The following is an 8105-nucleotide window of genomic DNA, read 5'->3' as shown; positions in this document are numbered from 1 at the left end:
ATCACGGACTCGATGGACATGAGTGTGAGTGAACTCCGGGAGATGGTGATGGACGGGGAGGGCTGGCGTGCTGCGATTCATGGGGTCGCAAAGAGTCGGACACGACTGAGCGACTGAACTGAACTGAACTGAACTGAAAGCTCAACATCCAGAAAATGAAGATCACGGCATCTGGCCCCATCACTTCATGGGAAATAGATGGGGAACCAGTGGAAACAGTGTTAGACTATTTTTCTGGGCTCCAAAATCACTGAGATGGTGACTTCAGCCATGAAATTAAAAGACATTTACTCCTTGGAAGGAAAGTTATGACCAACCTAGATAGCATATTCAAAAGCAGAGACATTATTTTGCCAACAAAGGTCCATCTAGTCAAGGCTATTGTTTTTCCAGTGGTCATGTATGGATGTGAGGGTTGGACTGTGAAGAAAGCTGAGTGCTGAAGAATTGATGCTTTTGAACTGTGGTGTTGGAGAAGACTCTTGACAGTCCCTTGGACTGCAAGGAGATGCAATCAATCCAATATAAAGGAAATCAACCCTGGGATTTCTTTGGAAGGAATGATGCTAAAGCTAAAACTCCTGTACTTTGGCCACCTCATGCCAAGTGTTGACTCATTGGAAAAGACCTTGATGCTGGGAGGGATTGGGGTCAGGAGAAGAAGGGGACAACAGGACGAGATGGCTGGATGGCATCACTGACTCAATGGACATGAGTTTGAGTAAACTCTGGGAGTTGGTTTTGGACAGGGAGGCCTGGTGCACTGTGATTCTTGAGGTCACGAAGAGTCAGACACGACTGAGTGACTGAACTGAACTGACAGAGCACAGGGTGAGCATAGGTGTTCATCTCTGGGGCTTGTGACCAGGGGCTCAAGTTCCAGGAGAAAGAGTATGTTCTCTTTATCTACTCAGTTCTACTTTATCCTCTCTGTTAACAAGTGTATTAGTCAAAGTCCAGTTAGGCAAATAGCATGACACCATATATTTTAACAGAATCAAACAATACCAAGAACTGGTACTGGAGAATTGAAGGGTAATATGGGATGTTGTTGTTGTTTTTCAGTTGCTCAGTTGTATATGACTCTTTGCAACCCCATGGACTGCAGCATGCTAGGCTTCCCTGTCCTTCACCATCTCCTGGAGTTGTTCAAACTCATGTCGATTGAGTCAATGATGCCATCCAGCCATCTCATTCTCTGTCACCACCCTTTCCTCCTGCCCTCAATCTTTCCCAGCATCAGGGTCTTTTCCAGTGAGCTGGCTCTTCAGATCAGGTGGCCAAAGTATTGGAGCTTCAGCATTAGTCCTTCCAATAAATATTTAGGGTTGATTTCTTTAGAATTGACTGGTTTGATCTCCTTGCTGTCCAAGGGATTCTCAAGAGTCTTCTCTAGCACCACAGCTCCTGGAGTAAACTCAAACTCATGTCCACTGAGTCACTGATACCATCTAACCATCTCATGCTCTGTCGTCTCCTTCTCCTCCTGCCTTCAATCTTTCCCAGCATCAGGGTCTTTTCAAATGAATCAGCTCTTTGCATCAGATGGCCAAAATATTGGAGTTTCAGCTTCAACATCAGTCCTTCCAATGAATACCCAGGACTGATTTCCTTTAGGATGGACTCATTGGATCTCCTTGCAGCTCAAGGGACTCTCAAGAGTCTTCTCCAACACCACAGTTCAAAAGCATCAATTCTTCAGCACTCAGCCTTTTTTATGGTCCAATTATCACATGCATACATGACTACTAGAAAAACTACAGCTTTGATTAGATGGACCTTTGTTGCCAAAGAGATGTCTTTGCTTTTTAATATGTTGTCTAGGTTTGTCATAGCTTTTCTTCCAAGCTTTTCTTTTAATTTCATGGCTTCAGTCAGTGTCCACAGTGATTTCTTAGCTCAAGAAAATAAAGTCTGTCACTATTTCCATTTTTTCCCCATTATTTTTCATGAGGAGATGGGACTGGATGCCATGATCTTTGTTGTTTGAATGTTGAGTTTTAAGTCAGCTTTTTCACTCTCTTTCACTTTCATCAAGAGGCTCTTTAATTCTTCTTTGCTTTCTTCCTTTAGGGTGGTGTCATCTGCATATCTGAGGTTATTGATATTTCTCCTGGCAATCTTGATTCCAGCTTGTGCTTCATCCAGCTTACCATATTGCATGATGTACTCTGCATATAAGTTCAATAAGCACGGTGACAATATACAGCCTTGATGTACTCCTTTCCCAGTTTTGAACCAGTTCATTGTTCTATGTCTGTTTCTAATGTGTTACTTCTTGACCTACATACAGGTTTCTCAGGAGATAGGTAGAGTGGTTGGGTATTCTAACCTTTTTAAGAATTTTCCTCAGTTTGTTGTGATCTATACAGACAAAGGCTTAAGCATAGTTGACAAAGCAGAAGTAGGTATTTTTCTGGAATTCCCTTGATTTTTCTATGATCCATTAATGTTGGCATTTTGACCTCTGGTTCCTATGCCTTTTCTAAATCCAGCCTGTTCATCTGGAAGTTCTTGGTTCATGTATGGTTGAAGTCTAGGTTAAGGGATTTTGACCATTACCTTGCTAGCATGAGAAATGAGCACAATTGTGCAGCTGTTGGAACATTCTTTAGCATTTCCCTTTTTTTGGATTGGAATGAAAACTGACCTTTTCCAGTCCTGTGGCCACTGCTGATTTTCCCAAATTTGCTGACATATTGGTGTAGCACTTTCACATCAACTTTTAGGATGTTAAACAGCTCAGCTGGAATTCCATCACCTCACTAGCTTTGTTGGTAGTGATGTTTCCTAGGGCCCACTTGACTTCACACTCCAGAATGTCTGGCTCTAGGTGAGTAATCACACTGTCATGATTATATGGGTCATTAAGACCTTTTTTTGTACAGTTCTTATGTGTATTCTTGCCACTTCTTCTTAATATCTTCTTCTTCTGTTAGGTCCACACCTTTTCTGTCCTTTATTGTGTCCATTTTTGCATGAAATGTTCCCTTGGTATCTCTAATTTTCTTGAAGAGATCTCTATACTTTCCCATTCTATTGTTTTCCTATGTTCTTTGCATTGTTCAGTTAAGAAGGCTTTCTTATATGGAATGAGCGAGGTAATGCAGAGATAGGAACTTCAGGAAGCGACTGTTACCCTAGAGCAGAGGAAGTGGAAGAGTGTGAAGTTAATGAGACTCTGAAGGTTGATGTTGGGGTCCCCCAGAGCTGACACTCAGACCTGCAGATGGGAGCTGCTGCCCGGTGCTGGCATCTCCGAGGGAGTGCACTGAAGCCAGCTCTGGGAGTGAGGAGATAAAGGTGCTGCTGCTGCTATTAGGAAGCATGGCTAGGCAATGCTGATGGGAATGAAGATGGCAAGTAGGAAGGAGAAAGTTCTTTGCTCTTCCTCCAGCTCATGGTCTCACTGTAGTGACCTCTATTGTCAGAAACTAACAGGAAGCCGCTGGGACAAGAGAGCTGTCTACAGAGTCCCAGGCCCAGCATCACACAGCTGGGCAGAGAAGGGAGGGTTTGGAGGTGGAACAACAGCGAAGTCAGTGAGGGTTTATCATGATGTGAGGTGCCTTGCATTCGTCAGAGACACACAAGCTAGTCTTGGCTTGTGGAAATCACAGTTTGGTGCAAGGATGGTTGACAAATAGAGTGATGGAGCAGCTAGGGTCCTGAAATGAAAGGGTGGTACATACATGGTGATATGATTTGGTAAAAGTGCCTTGCCTTCAGTGAACAAATGATTACTTTTCAATAAATGGTGCTGGAGAAAGTAGTATCTATTTGGGGAAAAATGAATCTTAAATTGATCTCACCATAAAAGTTAATTCATTTCTATAAATTCAGATCTATGGTGGGCCATAGATCTGAATATGACTGGTAAAACAATAAAGCCTTTAGAATGTAACAAAGGAAAATTACCACGGATTAGGCAAGATTACTTCAATAAGACCCCCAAAATGCATTAAGCTATAAAAGAAGAGAAAAGAAGATATATTAAACTTCATTAAAAGTAAGAACTTCTGTTCATCAGAAGATATCATTAAGAAAGTGGGCAAGCCTCACACTGAGTAAAGACATTCATTATGTGTGTGTATATTTACACACATATACACACACACCCACAAATCTGACAAAGGACTCATAGCCAGCATGCATAGATATTAAGCATCAGTAAATCAATAAAGGTAAAGCATATAACTCGAGTGAATGCCACCATGAGAGAACAGAACGAAACCATAGAATGTCTGTAGTTAAAATACTGAGAACATTAGGGGATAACGGAGCCGCTGAAGTTGCTGAGGGGAGTGTAAACTGGTTCAGTTACTTTGGAAAACTTAGTTGGCATCTGTTAAAGCCAAACATACTCCGATCTTGTGACACAGCTATTCTATTTTCACGTATATTTCCGAGAAAAATGAGCATCTATATTTACCAAAAGGCCCTGGTGGCTCAGGGGTTAAAGTGTCTGCCTGGAATGCAGGAGACCCAGGTTCGATCCCTGGGTTGGGAAGATCCCCTGGAGAAGGAAATGACAACCCACTCCAGTACTCTTGCCTGGAGAATCCCGTGGAGGGAGGAGCTTGGTAGGCTATAGTCCATGGGGTCGCACAGAGTCGGACACGGTTGAGCGACTTCACTTTCACTTTCACTTTAAAACCAAACATATTCCGATCTTGTGACACAGCAATTCTATTTCCACGTATATTTCCAAGAAAAGTGAGCATCTGCATTTACCAAAAGGCATATAAAATGTTTTTTGAAGCTTTAGTTAGCCCCAACCTGGAAAGAATACAAATGTCATATGGTAGGAGAATGTAGGAGCAAGCTGTAGTATAATGCATTTATGAAGTGGACTGCTGCTATGCAGCCATGGAAAAAGGGGAGGCATAAACACAGAAACATGGCTCAATCTCAAAAGCATTCTTTCAGACTAGTGAAACCAGGCAAGAACGTGTACACCCTGTGTGATTCCATATATGTGAAGTTAAAGGCAGACAAAAATAATCAATGATGATTAAAGTCAGTGTAGAGGGTGTCAGTGTAGAGGTGAGTATTGCCCTGGGAAGAGGTGCAGGGAATTTTCTGGAGTGACATAAAGGCCTATATCTTGATCTGGGTGATGCATACACAGGTAAAAAGTAAATAAAGTAAAAGTTTACTTAGCTATAGAGTTAATAATGTACACTTAACCGTATGAAAATCATACGTCAAAAAAAGAAAGACTCTAAAAAGGGAAAGAATGTTTCTTTTGTTAGCACGTTCCTGGCTTTGTGTGTTTGGAGTGATTGATTTCCATGATCGTGCTTTGGAGTATTTGGGTCTTTTCTGTCCTAAGGAAAGCATAGCATCACACAACAAAACAGAAGTCCTAACAGCTCTTGGGTTGACCTTTTTGTATCTTGCTAGGAGTGGCATCATTTTCAAATTGAATTCTTTGATTTTAGGGTACTTTCTGAGAGAGACCAAGGGGATGGGAAGTTTGTTCATTACACCCTGTAGAGAAAGATGTAAAAGGCTCACTTACAAAGACTTCACAGCACATGGAGAATCAAGTGCAGAGAGCACCCTGGAGACATAAGGGGAAAGCCGTGAAGTGGTACAGAGAGCAGTGCTAAAGGGCTCAGGTGTGTAGTGAGATAACCTTGCACAGAAAGCTCTTGACAAGCATTAGCTAGTGATGCAAATCTTAGGCTTTTAATAAAGCCAATAAATAGCATATCTGAGCAGCTGGTGAAGAGTTGTCTGCCTTTTTAAAAATCTTTGAGTGTGAGAGTGTGTGCATGTGTATGTACTCAAATATATGCTGTGAGAAGAGAACTCTCTTTGTATTAAGTCGTTGACCCTTCCCTATGAGAGATCACTTCTGTTGCGATAAACAGCCTGTTTGTATGTATGCCTAACGCTTGTCAGCAAGAAGCCCAGTGGAGTCAAGCCCTTTTGTTGAAGAAGTCGTGGGCATTCGGCCAGAGAAAGTCAGGCGCTCTGGGGAAAAGGTGATTGTAACTGAAGTGTAATTAAAAAAGCAACAAGACCGGAATGACCATCATTTGGAAGTGAGGGGAAAATCCAAGAAGGAGCGAATGAAGACTAATGGTGTAATACTAACCCAAAGCTAAGTTTCTAGCATTGCCTGAATAATACATAAACTTGTAATTAAGATTTAAGATGATCCCCTGTGGGAAATGTACTTTTGGGCCAGAAGAATTCAATATTTCTTGTACCCATTAAAGGCAAAATGATAAATCATCTTTTTCATTCTCTGTGGGAAGTAGGAGCATGGTAACTTAAATCACAAAGAAAGTGCTAATGTGTTTAGAAGGAAGAACAAGTCTGGGGTGGTGCCAGGAAGATGGAAATTCATAGGAGTCTTGGTGAGTCTCATCAGCCTAATGTGGCAAAACTCAGAAGAGTTATGACTTTTTAGTGTAGGCATGAGGTGCAAGGTAAGGGTAGAATTGTCTTGAAATTTGAACTTTTAGGAGTTTTTCTTTTGAGAAGTTGATATGAAGTGAAGTGAAGTGAAAGACGCTTAGTCATGTCCGACTTTCTGTTACCCCTTGTACTGTACTGCCAGGCTCCTCTGTCCGTAGAATTCTCCAGGCCAGAAAACTGGAGTGGGTTGCCAACTCCAGGGGAGAAGTTGATATAAAGAGTTTCTAGTCTGCCACTCTGTTGGAGAAGGAAATGTCAAACCACTCCAGTATTCTTGCCTAGAGAATCCCGTGGACAGAAGAGCCTGCTGGGCTGCTGTCCATAGGGTTGCACAGAGTCTGACATGACCGAAGCAACTTAGCATGCATGCATGCATTGAAGAAGGAAATGGCAACCCACTCCAGTATTCTTGCCTGGAGAATCCCAGGGACAGAGGAGCCTGGTGGGCTGCTGTCTATGGGGTCACACAGAGTCAGACATGACTGAAGCAACTTAGCAGCTGCAGCAGTCTGCCACTTTGTATTTGTTCGACTGAGATTTTCAGTTTGAGATTTTTGCAGTGAAAGTGTGAAACCATCTTGATGGTTAGATGACATTGCTAACTAAATGGGAATGAGTTTGCGCAAACTCAGGGAGCTGGTGAAGAACAGGGAGGCCTGGCACACTGTAGTCCATGGGTTTGCAAAGAGCTGGACATTACTGAGTGACTGAACAACAATATTGATTATATTTTGTGAAATAATCGTGTGTGGTCCTTGGGTAAATGCCAATTCACATCAGTCAGGAAGGTGCAGGGAGAAATCAGAAAAATAGAAACTGGAGTTGTAAAGGTGAAGAGCTCACTTGCTGCTTTTTATACACAAGAAACCAGGGTAAATTGTCCAAAGTCCCATGGCCACTTTTCAGTAGGGCTTGGATGCAAATTTCCTGACTCAGTACCTAAGATTCTGTTCATTTTCCACAAAGGGGTGATTTCCACCAGAGACACTGCTCAGTGTAGGAGTCATCATTTTGTCATCAGAAGGCATTTTCTGGTATGTTCTTGCCTTCTAATCGGTGGTGATACTGTTCACGGATGGAGAGAATCATAGACACTTTTTAAACTTTTAGGTTACAGGATTAAGGGCTAGATCTCCAGGCAAGAATACTGGAGTGGGTTGCCATGCCCTCCTCCAGGGGATAATCTTCCCAACCCAGAGATGATGCCAGGGGATGATCCTAGGGGTCAAACCCCCATCTCTCATGTCTGCCTGCATTGGCAGGTGGGTTCTTTACCATCAGCACCACCTGGGAAGCCCTGAAAATGAATTTTGCTCTTTTGAAATTATGGTTTGGCTGCATTTAAAGTTTGGAATGATGGCTCATTTTTCTCAGTACTTGGAAGATGCCGAATTGTTTTCTTCTGTTGTTGTCATTGAGAAGTCTGTTGTCAGTCTAATAATTAGTGTCCCTTGATAAATAATTGATCATTTTACTCTGGCCTTTTCACATTTTGTTGTTTTCTTGTAGTTTCAGGCTGAGGGCTGATGTATATAGATTTTGCTGTATTAATTCTACTTGAGACTCATTAGGGTTCCTGTAACTAAGGATTCTTTTATCAGCTGTGAAAAAGTCACAGCTATTATCTTTTTCAATATTGCCTCTTTCTTGTTTCCTCCTTTCCCTCCTGCTGG

General features: G+C 42.1%; 1 non-coding gene across 1 annotated transcript; it reads left to right on the top strand.

The window, feature by feature from the left end:
• The first annotated feature begins 4438 nt into the window (after positions 1–4438).
• TRNAS-GGA lies at positions 4439–4510 on the top strand. Its single transcript has one exon. It is a non-coding gene; the product is annotated as a tRNA-Ser (tRNA).
• The last annotated feature ends 3595 nt before the right edge of the window (positions 4511–8105 follow it).

Source organism: Oryx dammah, unplaced genomic scaffold (genome assembly GCF_014754425.2).
Source record: "Oryx dammah isolate SB20612 unplaced genomic scaffold, SCBI_Odam_1.1 HiC_scaffold_11210, whole genome shotgun sequence".
NCBI lineage: Eukaryota > Metazoa > Chordata > Mammalia > Artiodactyla > Bovidae > Oryx > Oryx dammah.
This window is presented reverse-complemented; position numbering and strand designations above follow the sequence as displayed.